Source organism: Trachypithecus francoisi, unplaced genomic scaffold (assembly GCF_009764315.1).
Source record: "Trachypithecus francoisi isolate TF-2019V2 unplaced genomic scaffold, Tfra_2.0 Lachesis_group5, whole genome shotgun sequence".
Lineage (NCBI taxonomy): Eukaryota > Metazoa > Chordata > Mammalia > Primates > Cercopithecidae > Trachypithecus > Trachypithecus francoisi.
In genome coordinates, this window is record NW_022681470.1 from 144,140,126 (window position 1) to 144,155,812 (window position 15,687).

Below are 15,687 nucleotides of genomic sequence, written 5' to 3' on the forward strand. Positions count from 1 at the left end.
GCCCAGGCTGGGGTGCAATGGCGTATCTCGGCTCACCACAATGTCCGCCTCCTGGGTTCGAGCGATTCTCCTGCCTCAGCCTCCTGAGTAGCTGGGATTACAGGCACGCACCACCACGTCTGGCTAATTTTTTTGTATTTTTTGTAGAGATGGGGTTTCTCTGTGTTGGTCAGGCAGATCTCGAACTCCCAACCTCAGGTGATCCGCCCACCTTGGCCTCCCAAAGTGTTGGGATTACAGGCGTCAGCCACTGCGCCTGTCCTCTTCTCTTCTCTTCTCTTTTCTCTTCTCTTTCTTTCATCTTCTTTTTTTCTCTCTCTCCCTCTTTTTTTTTTTTTTTTTTGAGGCGGAGTCTTGCTCTGTCACCCAGGCTGGAGTGCAGTGGTGCATTCTCAGCTCACTGCAACCTCTGCCTGTCAGGTTCAAGCGATTCTTCTGCCTCAGTCTCCTGAGTAGCTGGGACTACAGGCACGTGCCACCACGCCTGGCTGATTTTGTACTTATAGTAGAGACGGGGTTTCACCTTGTTGGCCAGGTTGGTCTCGAACTCGTGACCTCAGGTGATCCGCCTGCCTCAGTCTCCCAAAGTGCTGGGATTCCAGGCATGAGCCACTGCACCCGGCCTAAAAGTAAATTTATTGTTTTTTTAAATGTAGTCTGAGCGTGGTGGCCGAGGGTTATAATCCCACCGCTTTGGGAGGCCGAGGTGGAGAATTGCTTGTCGTCAGGAGTTCAAAACCAGCCTGGGCAACACAGCCAGGCACCGTCTCTACAAAAAGTACAAAAATGAGCTGGGCTTGGTGGCAGGGCCTGTAGTCCCAGCTACTCGAGAGGCTGAGGCGGGAGGATCGCTTGAGCCCGGGAGGTGGAGGCTGCAAGGAACCATGATTGTGCCACTGCTCCAGCCTGGGCGACCGAGTGAGATTCTGACCTTAAAAAGATCAAATAAAGTGGCCTCCCAGCCTCCCTCCCTGGCGCCTCCACCATGTAACCCCCTGCACATTCGCGTGTCTCCTTGGCTGGGATGACCTCACTGATGGCTCTGTCGTGCGTGGCCACCTCGGACCCCCGGGAGCACTTTGGGGTCAGCAGTGGGGAGCGGACGCCTGAGGGGACCGTGGCACCCGCCCCGCCCCGCCGGGCCGGGCCTGCCCACTGCGTGCCGGGCGTGTCTGGGCGGGCGGAGCGCGGGCGCGGCGGGGGCGGGCGGCCAGGCCGGTCGGGCGGGTGCGCGGGGCGCGCGGGGCCCGGGGCCAGAGCTGGAGCCGGAGCCTGACGGGCGCCATGGAGGGGCTGCGGCGGGGGCTGTCGCGCTGGAAGCGCTACCACATCAAGGTGCACCTGGCGGACGAGGCGCTGCTGCTGCCGCTGACCGTGCGGCCGCGGGACACACTCAGCGACCTGCGCGCCCAGCTGGTGGGCCAGGGCGTGAGCTCCTGGAAGCGCGCCTTCTACTACAACGCGCGGCGGCTGGACGACCACCAGACGGTGCGCGACGCGCGCCTGCAGGACGGCTCGGTGCTGCTGCTCGTCAGCGACCCCAGGTGGCCGCGGGGCTCGGGGTAGTGGCGGGGCGGCGGCCGGGGACCCCCGGAGAGCAGCGTGGGAGGCAGGCGCCCAGGGCGGCCTCCTGGGCTGGCACTGCTTTCCCACCTCGCGCTGCCCGCCCGGCCTCTCTCCTGACCCGGCCTTGCCCGCGTCGGTCTTTTGCTTCCCGGCTGTCTGTCTGTGTCTGTGTCTGTCTCTCTGCCTGTTTCTGTCTCTGCTGTTTTTCTCCCTCTCTCTTGTCTCTGTCACTCTCATTTTTGTCACTCTCTCGTCTCTCATCTCTGTCTCTTGTTTCTCTTTTGTCTCTGTCTCATCTCTCTCCCTCTTCTTTCTGTCTCTTGTCTCTGACTCTCTCTTGTGTCTCTGTGCCTATCCTCTTTGTCTCTTTCATCTCTCTCTTTTGTCTCTGTCTCTTTTATCTCTGTCTCTTTCACCTTTGTCTCTCTCATCTCTTTTGTCGCCCTCCCTCTCATCTCCATCTCTTATCTGTGTCTCCCTCTTTTGTTTCTGTCTCTTGTCTCTGTCTCATTTATATCTGTGTCTCTCATCTTTGTCTCCTCATCTTTCTCTCTCTGTCTCTGTGTCTCTGCTCATTTTGGTGTCTGTTTTTTTCCTCTCTGTGTGTGTCTCTCTGTCTCTGCCTCTGTTTCTTTCTTTCCCTGATGGTTTAGTTGCTTGTGATCATCTCTGTCTCTGTCTCTCTTCTCTCTGTCTCTCTGTGTCTCTGCCCACTTCTATCTCTGCTGTATTTCTCCTTGTTTCTCCCTCATCTCTGTCTCCCTCTCTCATTTCTGTCCCATTCTCTTGTCTCTGTCTCTCTCCCCATTTTGGTCTCTGCTGTTTTCCTCTTTGTGTGTGTCTCTGTCTCTCTTCCCCTTTGTCTCTTTGTGTCTCTGCCCGTTTCTGTCTCTGCTGTTTTTCTCCTTATGTCTCTGTGTCTGTCTCTTTTGTCTCTCGGTCCATTTTTGTCTGTTTTTCTCTGTGTCTGTATGTGTGTCTCTCTCTCCCTGTCTCTCTGTCTCTTTGTCCATTTGTCTCTGTCTCTGCTGTTTTTCTCTCTCTGTCTCTCTGTGTCTCTTTCTGTGTCCCTGTCCATTTCTGTCTGTGTGTGTGCACGCATCTCTCTCTGTGTCTCTGTCTCTTTTGTCTCTGTCTTTCTCTGTGTCTCTGCCCATTTTGGTCTCTGCTTTCTTCCCTCTGTGTGCCTCTCTGTGTCTTTCTCTCTTTCTCTGTCTCTCCATTTCTGTCTCTGCTGTTTTTCTCTCTGTGTGTCTCTTTTGTCTCTGTTTCTCTGTGCGTCTCTGTCCATTTCTGTCTCTTTCTTCCCGTGGTGTATGTCTCTCTGTCTCTGTCTCTGTCATTTTAGTCTCTGCTCTTTTTTTTCTCTGTGTGTCTCAACATGTGTGTCTATCTCCGTCTCTTTGTCTTTCTCTCTGGGTGTCTCTGTGCGTTTGTCTCTGCCGTTTTTCTCTCTGTCTCCCTGAGGCTCTGTCTCTCTCTTCCTTCTCTGGTCTCTCCCTACCCGCTTATCTCTCCCATAGCCCCACCCTAATGCCTGCTACCCACACTCACACTTGGATATCTGGGTCCCCAAAGAGGTCCCCTGGCCAAGATGGCCCTCAAGCGGGGCGTCTTCTGGCCCAAGGAGGGGTCTCCAGAGAAGGGCGCTGGGGCCACAGGAACAGCTCACTGCTGGCCTGGGGCAGCTCTGGGAGACACGTCGGGGTGGCCGTGCGGTGGTGAAGGTGACCTGGGACCACCACCTTGGAAGTGTTGAACAGGAGAGGGACGGGGGCCATATGAATTACCCTGGATTTTTTTGGGGTCACACTCACTGGCCCTCTAGAGGCTTGAGTCACCAAGCCTGTGTTGATGTTTTGAGGGCAGTAGCCTCAGATGCCACCCTGTTGCAGGAGCCTGGGGCTGCAGTGGGGGCGGGAGAGGTCCCTTTCCCAGGCCTTCTTGAGGGAAGATCTTAGCGGGGAGGGGGAGGCTGAGAGGATGATGAGGGATGGAGGTTCAGAGCTTGGGGCTGGGAGAGAGTGTTCTCAGCAGTGTACCTTCTATGAGGTCTGGGGACTGGACGACCCTCAGACGTCTAGACTGTAATCATGCAGTACAGAGTCAGCATTTATTGTGTGCCTACTGTGTGCCAGACTCCATGCTGGGCACTGAAATTCAGCAGTGACCCGAAGAGACCAGATCTTGCCTTCACAGAGCCTGCAGTCCCGTGGGACAAGAGCCAAATAATAGCATGGGAGAATGTCAGCGCGAGGAAGGTGGAGAGGGGTCAGTGACTGGGGGATGCCTCTCTGGAAAGGTGACATTTCAGGCTATGATGTGGAGGAGGTGGTTAAACAGAGAGTCAGGAAAGGGTGTTCCAGGCAGTGGGAACAGCCTGTGCAAAGGCCCTGAGGCAGGACCGCACCTGGCATGTTGGAGGAACAGCGAGGAGGCCCGTATGGCTGGAGCAAAGGGAGAGAGGGAGGAAGGGAGGGCGGGAAGAAGCCAAGGCAGTTCATGCAGGGCCTTGCAGACTGCAGGGAGGACTTAGGCCTTGACCCTGAGGGAGGTGGGAGCCATAGAGGGCTGTGGGCAGAGGAGGCATGGGACCTAACTCAGTGCTCACAGGTAACCCCTGGCTGCAGCAGGGAGGACGGACTGTGGTGGGGGGAGGGCTGGAGACAGGAGACCAGGGTGGAGATCCCAGTGAGCCATGCTGGAGGCAGAGGATGGAAGCCTTCAGAGGAGACAGTTTTGGCCGGGTGCAATGGCTCACACCTGCAATCCCAGCACTTTGGGAGGCTGAGGCGGGTGGATCACCTGAGGTCAAGAGTTCAAGACCAGCCTGGCCAACATGGTGAAACCCTGTCTCTACTAAAAATACAAAAATTAGCCAGGTGTGGTGGTGCGCGCCTGTAATCCCAGCTACTTGGGAGGCTGAAGCAGGAGAATCACTTGAACCCGGAGGCGGACGTTGCAGTGAGCTGAGATCGTGCCACTGCACTCCAGCCTGGGCAACAGAGTGAGACCCTGTCTCAAAACAAAAACAAAAAAAAAAGAGAGAGAGAGACAGTTTCAACCTCCTCTGGGCTCCCACCCCACCCTAATGCCCTGCCCTTTGCCCCATCCCTGACCACACACACAGCTGGGGTTGATGGCGGAGTCCAGCTTTGTCTTCCCCAACAGACGGGGGCCCCTATCTGCCTTTGCTGTTCCCTGGCTGTGTGTCCCGAGGCAGCTAACCCACCCTCTCTGGGCATTGAATGGGTTCTGAGCTCCCCAGATCCCCAGACCACTACCAGACCTGTAGAGGCAGAGCAGGGGCTACTAGTGGGTGGTGCAGCACCAGCCGGGGAGGCCTCAGCTTCCCCATCTGAGAAATGAGAAAAACACTTTGGACCGTCAGCCCAGACAGTACCCTAGGGTGAAAAAAACCTTGGGGGCTGCTCGAGACAAACCTGCCAGGGCCTCTCTCACTTCCGGGTAGATAGGGCCCCCCTTCTTCCTCCCCCAGTCTCTCTCGCCACCTCCTGTTTCTACGCTCTGTGAAGTGCAGTAGTGACAACATTTTCTGCCTCGAGGCAGCAGCGTTGCAGGGAGACAGGTCGTCGTGGGAGCAGCAGGCACTCCGTCATGGTCACGCTTTGAGAGCCTGTGACTCTCAAAGTCACAGGGGCTTTTCCTGTGGCCTTACGGCTGCCCCCTGGCGTGGATGCTAGTATTTATTTATTTACTTATTATTAGTTTTGAGACAGAGTCTTGCTCTCTCGTCCAGGCCAGAGTGCAGTGGTGCGATCTCGGCTCACTGCAACCTCTGCCTCCCGGGTTCAAGCGATTCTCCTGCCTCAGCCTCCCTAGTAGCTGGGATTACTGGTGCCTGCCACCATGCCTAATTTTTTTTGTTGTTGTATTTTTAGTAGAGACGGGGTTTCACCGTGTTAGCCAGGTTGCTCTCAATCTCCTGACCTCCTCATCTCTCATGATCTGCCCTCCTCAGCCTCCCAAAGTGCTGGGATTACAGGTGTGAGCTACTGCGCCTGGCCTCTTTTTTTTTTTTTTTGAGATGGAGTCTTTCTCTGTCGCCCAGGCTGGAGTGCAGTGGTGCAATCTCGGGTCACTGCAACCTCTGCCTCCTGGGTTCAAGCGATTCTCCTGCCTCAGCCTCCTGAGTATCTAGGATTACAGGCACCTGCCACCATGCCCGGCTAATTTTTGTATTTTTAGTAGAGACTGGGTTTCGCCATGTTGGCCAGGCTGGTCTAAAACTCCTGACCTCAGGTGATCTACCCACCTCAGCCTCCCAAAGTGATGGGATTACAGGTGTGAGCCACCGTGCCTGGCCAGGTGCTGTTATCATGGGCGGTTTACAGGTGGAGAAACTGAGGCAGAGCAAGATTAAGCTGGGAAGGGGCAGAGCCAGGGTTTAAACCCAGCTTTAAAGCCACGGCCTTCATCACTAAACCTTCCCCCTGCTCCATGAGTGGGAACAGTTGTTATTATTCTAATTTCATTGGCATCAGCCTGTTCCTCTCTTCCTCCCAAGGCCTCTATCTGTCTTTCAGCTGGTTCCATCAGCTCCGCCTTCAAAGTCTAACCAGAATCCGCCCACTTGTCAACCCCTGGCCCGGCCCAGCCACCCCCACCCAGGTCCGCAGCCCCTGCCCTTGTCCCCTACAAGTCTGTCTTCCCTGTAGCAGGTGCCAGAGGGCGCCTGTGAGCCCCTGAGTCAGGGCCCATCCGTCCTCTGCCAGCAGCCCTCCATGGCTCCCACTTCCCTCAGGGTCAAAGCCTAAGTCCTTCCCGAGGCTTGCAAGACCCTGGATGACCTGCTGTATTCCCTCCCTGCTTTCTCCTCCTCCCTCTCTCCTCTGCTCCAGCCACATGGGCCTCCTCGCTGCCTCAGAGCCTCTGGACAGGCTGTTCCTTCAGCCTGGAATACTGTTCCCTCAGGTCCCCAACTCCCTCTCTCCCTGCAGCCCTCCCTGACCATCCTGTTTAAAATTGCATTCCAGCGAGACGCAGTGGCTCACACCCGTAATCCCAGCACTTTGGGAGGCTGAGGCAAGCAGATCACTTGAGTCCAGGAGTTCAAGACCAGCCTGGCCAACCTGGTGAAACCCCGTCTCTACTAAAAATACAAAAATTAGCCAGGCATGGTGGCACATGCCTGTAATCCCAGCTACTGGGGAGGCTGAGGCAGGAGAATCGTTTGAATCCGGGAGGTGGAGGTTGCAGTGAGCCGAGATCGTGCCATTCCGCTCCAGCCTGGGCAACAGAGTGAAACTCCGTCTCGAATAAATAAATAATAAAATTGTATTTCACTCCGTCCCTGCTTCATATCTTTTCCCATCACTTGTCAGCATCCAACTTCTCCACTCTTTACTTGTTTTTTTCACCTGTCTCCTACAGTAGACTGTAAACTCTATGAGGGCACTGCCATCCATCTTGTTCACTGCTGGATTCCCAGTTCAGTGCCTGGCACATAGTAGGTGCTCAATAAATATTAGTGGGATGTATTTGTCTCTGGAGGCAAGGAGTGGGCTGCTCAGAATATTTTTCTGGAGCTCTAGTGGTGCCTGGGTGCAGGGGAGGGAATCTCCAGGTCAGAAGTGAGCCCTGGCGGGGGCAGGAAGAGGCGCCAGCCAGACACTGGGCAGAACAGGGAAGCCTCGAATGCCGAGGCAAGGGCTGTGTTTTTCCTGCAATCTGTGTCTTTCTGTCTCCCTCTTTCAGGTAGTCTGGGTTGGAGGAGGCAGAGCCATGACCGAGGGGACCCGGGTATTGGCTGAAGGAATAAGCTGGGGTAGAGGGCACTTTTGGAAAACACTTCTCCCACCTCCCGGGAGCCTAGATCTCACTCCAGGTAAGTCATTGTAGTAGTTGAGACAGAGAAAGGACCCTAGAGATTGTGGAGACCATAGATAGGGAAACTGAGGCCCAGGAAGGAGAAGAGACAGATGTTATTGACCATCACCCCCTTCCTATGCTTCTGGTCCCTAGGGTAGGGACATGACCTCGGTGGCTCACTTCTCTTTGGACTAACATGTGGACCAGAGCCGTATGGCCCCTGACTTGCTGGGTGACCTTGGGAAAATTGCTTCTCCTCTCTGGGCTCTGTTACCTGTCTCCTTACAGTGAAGGATTGAGCTTTGGTTTTACTGCACTCTTTGCCTGCAATTCCTGCGACTGCCATCAGGTGGCAGAAAACAGCCACGTTCCAAGAGAATTGCTTGAATCCAGGAGTCGGAGGTTGCCGTGAGCTGAAATCAGGCCATTGCACTCCAGCCTGGTGACAGAGCAGGACTCTGTCTCAGAAAAAAATAATAATAATAAAAGAGAGAGAGAGAGAGAGAAAAGGAAAGAAAACAGCCAAATTCACCAGTCACCAGGGGCCATCCCGGTACCTCTTAAAGGACACCAGGGACATCCACAGGAGGAGGGGATGACTATAGGTGTCACTGTCCATGTCAGGGATGTTAGGTCAAAGGGAAGGACAACTGGCTACAGAACTGGTGTTTCACCCTTCCCTGGGCCTGTATTGAAACGGGTGTATCCTTCCCCTCCTGTTGTTCCAGGGTCTGGGCTCCCAGGTGGATGGTGAAACCCTGGCCTGACCAGATGATACACACTGCTTCAGACAACTCCGGCTGGAGCCCCAATCCCTGACATGGACCTAGGACATTTTTTCTCCTGCCCAGCCTATCAGGAGGGAGCCTTGAGCCTTTCAGCTCTGCTGTGTGACTTTGAGGCTGTTGCTCCCCTGTTGGGGCCCCGGGTGCCCTGTCTTCAGTGGGAAGCACTGTGCCACCTTGGAAAGCTCCCATGGGCATCCAGAGGGCATCGCAAGAAGAGAAGCACAGAGGGGACAGGAGAGGCACTCGGAGGCACTTCCCCTCTTGCCCAGGACATTCTCCCAGCCACACCTTTGCCCAAGCCATGCCCCCTGCCTGGAGCACTTTTCAACCTCTTCTCTGCAGCTCCAATACACCTGGGATTGCAGTCTCCTCCAGGAAGTCTTCTCGGATTCTCTCCTTCCCAGAGAGCACCTAGCCCTCTTTGGGGCCCCCACAGGCCCTTTGTGCAGTAAACAGCCCTGGCGGGGGGTGCAGCCAGTCCTGACCGAACTCTCCAATGACTAAGCAGGGAGATGGGGACATCCCAGCTCCTGCTCAGGCCTCCAACTGCGCCCCATCTCCACCCCCAAATACCTCCCCAGGAGGTACCTGCACGGTTTCCCTCTTTCCCTTAAATCCGGATGCCTGGTTGTCTGCACAGGGTCTTGGGGCGGCAGGGGAAAGGGGTCTGAAGAACTCTGGCGAAGAGGATGAGGATCTGGGGGTAGGGAACTGAGCCGAGGCATGGGAGGTCATCTCCGGGCATTGCAGGGAGTGCCTTGTGGGAATTCCAGGTGGAGACCCTCAGGGCAGTGTGCCGGGCTTCCGTTGCACTTCTGACCCGGAGCCACGTCACGTCACGTTACGTTGTGCAGCCCTGGGGAGGGTTTTTGGGGAGGGAGTGCAGGGGCTGCACATGTCCTCGAGGGCCGTGTTCACTCTCCAGGCACCACGGGCGGAGACGCCGGAGCCTGGGAAGAAATAATGTTTTAATTAAGAGTCCTGTTGGCCGCAAGACTCAAAGCACGGACAGGTGGATAGTAAATCGCCACCATGGGAACAGCCGCGCCCAGATTGTGTGTTTGCTTAGCTCGGGGCAACACTTGGCCCCGGGGCTCCTGCTCGTCTCCCCTCAGAGCATCTGCTGAACTTTGGGCATCTACCCTCCAACTCCCGCTTGGCCGAGAGGAGGGGGAGAAGGAGGGGAAGAGAGAGGAGCCCCATTTCCCTCCGGCAGGCAGACCTACTGGAGCTGCTTTGCAGAATGACTTGGGTCTTGCTGGCCCCTGGGTGTGCCTGGAGAGGGGCCTTCCTAGCCCCCTCCACTTCTCCCTTGGTGCCTAACCCAGGACTCTGTCCACAGAGACCCACTGTGTGTCCCCTGGAGCTCCGCCTGGAGCAGAGTCTTCTGCTCTCTTTTCTGCAGAGGGTAAACCGAGGCCCAAGGAGGTTGTTAGGGACACAGAGCAGAGGGAGGCAGCCCAGATCCCTGCTCGTGCGTGGTTTGGGACTCTGCTAACAGCTGGGCCACATGCATCTATCTCGAACCTGGATCCCCTCTGTCACTCATTTCCCTGTGCATATTCAGGGACCTTCCTCCATCAGGTTTTGGCAAGAAAATGGGGCATTTAATAATCTCCCCAGTTCCATTCCTTGGTCCCTGCTCTGTGTCAGGACCTGCGCACGTCTTTTTGGAGCCCTGTCTCGATTGACAGCCAGCCGGAGGCGGTAGCTCATGCCTGTAATCCCAGCACTCTGGGAGGCTGAGGCGGGCGGATCATGAGATTAGGAGATCGAGACCATCCTGGCTAACACGGTGAAACCCTGTATCTACTAAAAATACAAAAAATTGGCCGGGCGTGGTGGTGGGTGCCTGTAGTCCCAGCTACTGGGGAGGCTGAGGCAGGAGAACGGCATGAACCCGGGAGGCGGTGGTTGCAGTGAGCCGAGATCGCGCCACTGCACTCCAGCCTGGGCGACACAGACTCCGTCTCAAAAAAAAAGATTGACAGCCTCGCTGCTCAGAGGCCGGGATGACAGCCCATTTTACAGATGGCTTTCGGCTTGCCCAGGGTCACCACCCTCTGGACTGGTGCCCCAGTAGCCTCTGAACTGAGAAGTCCCCAGCCCATGCTGGGAGCTGGTGGAGGAAGCGGGGGAAGGGTTTCCCACTTCTCGACTGGGGGTGGAGGTGGGAGAAAGCATTTTCAGGGCGTTTTTGACATTTAACAAATAGTATGCAAATCTCATGCAAATTGCATGCAAATCATCACCCGTTTCTTAAGCCTCGACAGCACTGGCGTGTCTGAAATAATAATGTTGGACCTGTCCCTTGGTGATGACCTGGGTGGGGAGGTGCGCAGCCTTTTCCTTCCTCCCTCTTCCTGTCGCTTCCCATCCCGTCTGTTCCCCTTTCTCCCTTCCTTTGCCCCTTCCTTCCCGCTCCCTGTCTTCCACTTTTCTCTTCTTCCTTCCCATAATTTGTCCAAGGCCTCCCTGGCCTGAGATAGACATAAAGCTGCAAAAGTGGCTTCCTGCAGCCCATTTTCCAGGTTGGGAAACTGAGGCATGGGTCTAAGTTCCCACAGCCACACCGACGAAAGCAGCCCCCACCGAATGTCACCATGCACCAAAGTGTACAGTCCTCGTGACACAAGAAGGGGAGATGAGACAGTGGCTGGAGTCATCAGAGCTGCTTTGAGGAAGCTCCAGGCCTGACAGGCTTGACAGGGCCAAGGGGAACTATTGTGGAATTTCTTGGCCTTGAATGACAGGCTGCTGATTTTGGATCTGGAGAAAGCTCACACTGACTCTTCTGCTCCCCCAGTCTGTCTTTCTCCTGCTACTCCATCCACATATCCCTGAGTTTGGGCCACAGTCCCTCCATTTGCTTTGCATGTGCCACCTTCTTTGTTTGGCAAGCTCCTATTCATCCTTCAAAGCCCTAGCTTCAATACCTGCTTCTTCATGCAGCCATTTCTTATCCTTCAAGAAGAGCCTACTTCCCTCAAGGCCGCTGCTGCTTCCAGTCTCACCTTCTGACTCACTCGGGATCCACCGAACTGGGAGGTCTGTGTCTCCTCCCAGCAGTCGGAGTCATCACTACCTTTGGGGCCGCAGGATCACCCAGCTTGGAACTAGATACAGAAATGCTGTTTTGAGAGTGCACTGAATAAAAGATTAAATATTTGAAAGCAAGATTGAGTGTAAGCTTCCTAACTTGGCCTTGGAGCTAGCTCTCTTGGGCTTCATTCTACCCCATCTACGGTTTCAGGCTGCTCTTCTTTTACCCTCCTCTCACTCCACTCCAGGCCTTTGCACATGCTGTTACTCCAGGTGACACTGTTACTCCAGGTGACCCCAGGCCAGCCCCCTCCCATCTCTGAGCCGTGAAACTCCGAATCCCGCCCGCTCCCCGCCAGGGCCTCTCAGACTCGGCTCCACCCTGAGCAAGTCTAGGCTATGAGGACTTTCGGGTGAGACTTGGCAGCTGCCATCTCGCTAGGGCCTGCGGCGTCCCGGGGAGGAGCCACCTCCCGCCTTGGCCGCCCACCTAGTTTGTGCTCCAAGAAGGTCCAAGGGAATTCTCCTAGAGGGCAAGTGAGTCCAGGCGGTTCCCAGAGGAGACATCAGCGGTTTAGCCAGAAACTACCAGGACCTGGAATTGCCACTTCCGTCCTGCCCTGCCTCTGTCTGTCTGTTCTCTTTCTGTGAGACTCCAGGCTGGACTCTGGCATTCTCTTAACTCTGAGCATTCATTCAATGAGAGATATCAAGACAGATGCTGCTCTGGCTGCCACAGACAGTGGGGCAGGTTGTTCACTGCACAAGAGGACCCAGCTGCAGAGGTGAGAGGGCCCCAGGAAGGAGCCCTTCTTTGTTTTTTTTTTTTTGTTTTTTGTTTTTTTGAGATGGAGTCTCGCTCTGTCACCCAGACTGGAGTGCTGTGGCCGGATCTCAGCTCACTGCAAGCTCCGCCTCCCGGGTTCACGCCATTCTCCTGCCTCAGCCTCCCGGGTAGTTGGGACTACAGGCGCTGCACGTCGTCTGGCTAGTTTTTTGTAGTTTTTAGTAGAGACGGGGTTTCACTGTGTTAGCCAGGATGGTCTCGATCTCCTGACCTCGTGATCCGCCCGTCTCGGCCTCCCAAAGTGCTGGGATTACAGGCTTGAGCCACCACGCCCGGCCTAGGTGCCCTTTTATAATTCATCCAACAGCTCCCATACAAGTCAGTGCTGGTTCTGACCGTGTCATCTTTCTTTCTCTCTCTCTCCTCTCTGTTCATCTGTCTCTGTGTCTCAGTCTCTTATTTTATTTTTGTTGAGACAGGGTCTTGTTCTGTTGTCCAAGCTGGAGTGCAGTGGCACAATCACAGATCACCGCAGCCTCAACCTCCCCAGCTCAAGCGATCCTGCCACCTCAGGCTCTTGGGTAGCTGGGATTATAGGCACACGCCACCACACCCAGCTAATTTTAAAATTTTTGTAGAGATGGGGTTTCCCCATGTCGCCCAGGCTGTTCTCGAACTCCTGGGCTCAAGCAACCTACCTGCCTTGGCCTCCCAAAGTGCTGGGATTGCAAGCGTGAGCCACTGCGCCCAGCCTCTTTTTCATCTGCTCTCTGTCACTCTCTTTCTCTCTGGTTCTGTTTGTATCTCATTATCTTTGCCTCTCTTCAATGTCTGTCTCTCCGAGTTTCTCAGTTGGTCTGCATCTCAGTCTCTGTCTCTCTCCATGTCTGTATTTTTTTTCTCAAATCTCCTATTGAAAAGGACCCCTCTTTCCCTTGGCCAAGCTCGGTGGCCCATGACTCTAATCCCAACACTTTGAGAGACTGAGGCAGGAGGATTGCTTGAGCCTCGGAGTTCGAGACCAGCCTGGGAAACATGACGAGACCCAGTCTTTACAAAAGCATTTAAAAATTAGCTGTGTGTGGTCGCACGCCCCTGTGGTCCCAGCTACTCGGGAGGCTGAGGCAGGAGAATGGCGTGAACCCGGGAGGCGGAGCTTGCAGTGAGCCGAGATCACCCTACTGCACTCCAGCCTGAGTGACAGGGCAAGACTCCGTCTCAAAAAAAGAAAAAAAGAGCCCCCTTTCCTTCTGATGTCCTAAGTGTGACCTCTGGGGTGTCTTCAGAAGCTTGTGGGATCATGCATTCCACAATCACTGATTAAGCACCTCCAGTTTACAGGGCTCTGAGGACAGCATGGTGACTAGGATACGCAGTCAAGCTCATGGCCCAAAAAAAGAGGTAGAACCTGCAGGGCAGGCACACGGCCCCTGAGACTCCCCAGAAACTCCTCCCACACACGACCTTCCCCTGAGTGACCTTGGGTGTTCTTTGTACCTCACTGGGCCTCAGTTTCCCTGCCTGCCCAAGGAGGGAAGTGTTTGGGATGGCCAGGCCAGGAGCTGCTTGCACCGCATTGGGTGTTTGCTGGCAGGCAAATCCCAACTCATCCCCATGCCCAAATGGATTTGAAAGAACCGTCGGGAAGGAAAACAGTCATAAGAGAAAAAAAAAAAAAAAAAAAAAACAAGGCCGGGCACGGTGGCTCATGCCTGTAATCCCAGCACTTTGGGAGGCCGAGGCAGGCAGATCACAAGGTCAAGAGATCGAGACCATCCTGGCCAACATGGTGAAACCCTGTCTCTACTAAAAATACAAAAATTAGCCGGGCGTGGTGGCGGGCACCTGTAGTCCCAGCTACTTGGAAGGCTGAGGCAGGAGAATTGCTTGAACCTGAGAGGTGGAGGTTGCAGTGAGCCAAGATCGCGCCACTGCACTCCAGCCTGGCAACAGAGTCAGACTCTGCCTCAATAACAAACCAACCAAAGAAGAAAAAAAAAAAAAAAAAAAACCACACAGAGCCGACTACCTGACCTTGCAGGGTGATGCACCTGGGGTGGAAGCAGCCTCACTACCACCCCTTGGAGCATCACAGAAATCTGGAGTTCGAGACCAGCCTGGCCAACATGGTGAAATCCCGTCTCTACTAAAAATACACCATCTCTTTCTTTGGTGGCCCCTGGCTCTCCACTGAAGGCTGCTGGCCTCACTATGAGGGCTCCAGGCCTGACCCTGAGGTCTCCTGACTTGGCACTGACTTCACACTTGTGCCTACTAAACCCCTTGCTGGGCCTCAGCCACAAGGTTTTTTTCAGGAGCTATTTCTTTTCTTTTATTTTCTTTTTCTTTTTTCTTTCTTTCTCTTTCTTTCTTTCTTTCTTTTTCTTTCTTTCTTTCTTTCTTTCTTTCTTTCTTTCTTTGTCTTTCTTTCTTTTTCTTTCTTTCTTTCTTATTTATTTATTTATTTATTTTTGACAGAGTCTAGCTCTGTTGCCCAGGCTGGAGTACAGTGGTGCGATCTTAGCTCACTGCAACCTCCACCTTCCGGGTTCAAGCGATCCTCCTGCCTCAGCCTCCTGAGTAGCTGGGACTACAGGCACGCATCGCCATGCCCGGCTAATTTTTGTATTTTTAGTAGAGACGGGATTTCACCATGTTGGCCAGGCTGGTCTCGAACTCCAGATGATCTGCCCGCCTCGGCCTCCCAAAGTGCTGGAATTATAGGTGTGAGCCACCGCGTCCAGCCTGCACGGGCTATTTCTGTATATGAAATACCCTCTCCCAACCTTTCACCTTTCACCCTGTGATTTGCAGGTTCCATGTCACTTCCTTGGGGAGGCCCCCAAAACAAGTCATGTTCCTGTTGTTTTGTATTCTCACAACATCTTGTTCTTTTTCTTTGTAGCATTAATTATTAATATTATTATTCATTCAATGTATGTTTTCCCCACTAGCCTATGGGCACCATGAAGACGGGGAAGAGGTCTGGTTTGGTCACTGATGCAGTACACAGCGTTTAATAACCCAGCACCAGGGAGCAGTGGGGAGCCGGGAACACTGTTGCTCCCTTCCGAAGCTCAATGAGGCCCCCTCCCCAGCTTAGTTCCTGCCACTACTGTACCTTGGTCCAGGTGACCGAGGGGCATGGAGGCTTGGGATTGGGATTCCAGGCACTCTGGCTCCTGCCGCCGTGATAAATGGGCAGAATTCAGAATTAATTATTGACTGCTCTGCTGAGCTGGCCCGATCTGGGCAGATAAAGAGCGTGGGCGCCACTGCATCTGCTCAGCGCTTCTCAGGAGTTTATTAGAAGTTGCGAGGCAGTTGGCTGATGGGAGAAGTCTGGAACACATTGGAGCCAGAGCTGCTGGGTGCAAGGCTATGGCTCTGCTGGGCCACTTTGGGCAACGCACTCTCCCTCTCTGAGCCTTGGTTTCCTCATTTGGAAAAAGGGAAGTAAAAAAAAAAAAAAAAAAAAAATTCCTGGCCAGGCGCGGTGGCTCAAGCCTGTAATCCCAGCACTTTGGGAGGCCAAGACAGGCGGATCACGAGGTCAGGAGATCGAGACCATCCTGGCTAACACGGTGAAACCCCATCTCTACTAAAAAATACAAAAAAAACTAGCCAGGCGAGGTGGTGGACGCCTGTAGTCCCAGCTACTTGGGAGGCTGA

At 54.4% G+C, this 15,687-nt stretch overlaps 1 long non-coding RNA gene across 1 annotated transcript; it reads left to right on the forward strand.

The window, feature by feature from the left end:
- Nucleotides 1–1,180: 1,180 nt before the first annotated feature.
- On the forward strand, nt 1,181–11,359 carry LOC117076251. Its single transcript, XR_004434292.1, has 3 exons — nt 1,181–1,544; nt 7,285–7,414; nt 8,127–11,359. It is a non-coding gene; the product is annotated as an uncharacterized LOC117076251 (long non-coding RNA).
- The last annotated feature ends 4,328 nt before the right edge of the window (nt 11,360–15,687 follow it).